This window comes from Atheta coriaria, unplaced genomic scaffold (genome assembly GCF_025399875.1).
Source record: "Atheta coriaria isolate IRGN ID8LTWV9N9 unplaced genomic scaffold, Caltech_Dcor_3.1 contig_47_pilon, whole genome shotgun sequence".
Classification (NCBI taxonomy): domain Eukaryota; kingdom Metazoa; phylum Arthropoda; class Insecta; order Coleoptera; family Staphylinidae; genus Dalotia; species Dalotia coriaria.
In genome coordinates, this window is record NW_027045557.1 from 1 (window position 1) to 1,201 (window position 1,201).

Sequence of the window (1,201 nt, forward strand, 5' to 3'; positions counted from 1 at the left end):
AGTATTCTCGATAAGACGTTAGTTCTCGTCCTGCTGGCAGAACCCACAGAAACGCGGTTCACAAGTTGTAAACGATTGAAATCTACCCACAAAGTAGAGTGGCATGTACCCTTTGTAAACCAATTTAATATTTTATTAAATCAAACTTAAAATATTACAAAGTAAAAATAGACAGTTTTGTTAACTAGTGGATTGCAAAATATATCCTAAGGGGAGTATGGATTGTGAATTAAATATAACGTTCATCTTCTCGTTATCGCGTATCGCTGACGTCGACCAGTGACTGAAAACAACGTGTTATTTTCGTCTGAGAGCCTTGGTTGATCCAACTGAGAATCCTGTTGCCTGGTAGTTTTCGTTTCTTTTTGGTATTTTTTGCATGTCATTGTTTATATCCTAACAATTAATCAAACACATTTTATTCATTAGGAAAATATGGATTCTACTCAGCATTCGTTATAATTCCGCAAATAATTTAAGTGACAATGGGAATGCATACTACTGCAGCTTTTCAAAAATGATTTTCCTGCTGGCGTGCAAACCGTAACTTTCTCTTATTTTGACAAAACAATTCAATAACGTATGCATTCCGGCCTTTGGATGATTCACCGCCTACTTTCTCCATGCATGACACTACTCCCAGCGACACGTTGATGAAAATTGGCATATTCTAGTCAAAATATTTAAAAAACAACTTGTAGTTGGTTTCACATCAGCCGCTCGGACTTAAGCAGGCGCAGGGAATTCTGAGTAAGTGATACCAATCAAAGAATTAATTAATTTTATCGACAATTATTATATAAAACTATTTTTATGAATGATTGTGTCAATAAATTAAACATTCCCCAATAAAGTTTATAGTTTATTTTTATATCACTTATCACATTTGTTGTTTGCAATTTTTTGTTTCAAAGTCTTTATTATTGTTTGTTTTAGGTGTCAATTCGACCTCAAAGAACAGCCGTTCGCAGTACCGGCATTAGGGTAACGCGCGGTTGGGCGACCGTCCAGGAGAGCCGGACTTTAAAGGGCGCCGATTCGCATTTGGCCGGTTTTTTTTCGTATGGGTTTGATTTGCAGTTAGGGGGCGCCGTAGAAATCTCGCCCAGGGCGCTGGTAGTGCTAAAACCGGCACTGGCCGTACGTGTACCAAATTGCAACTTATTGCAGTTTGAAGAATTGCGTTTCTTTTCATTCAAAT

The 1,201-nt window shown here is 37.6% G+C and overlaps 1 long non-coding RNA gene across 1 annotated transcript; it reads left to right on the top strand.

Annotated features, from left to right (window-relative positions):
• Positions 1–6: 6 nt before the first annotated feature.
• Positions 7–1,195, top strand: LOC135802947 (uncharacterized). The gene is made up of 3 exons (XR_010550677.1): positions 7–368; positions 430–750; positions 937–1,195. It is a non-coding gene; the product is annotated as an uncharacterized lncRNA (long non-coding RNA).
• Positions 1,196–1,201: the final 6 nt, after the last annotated feature.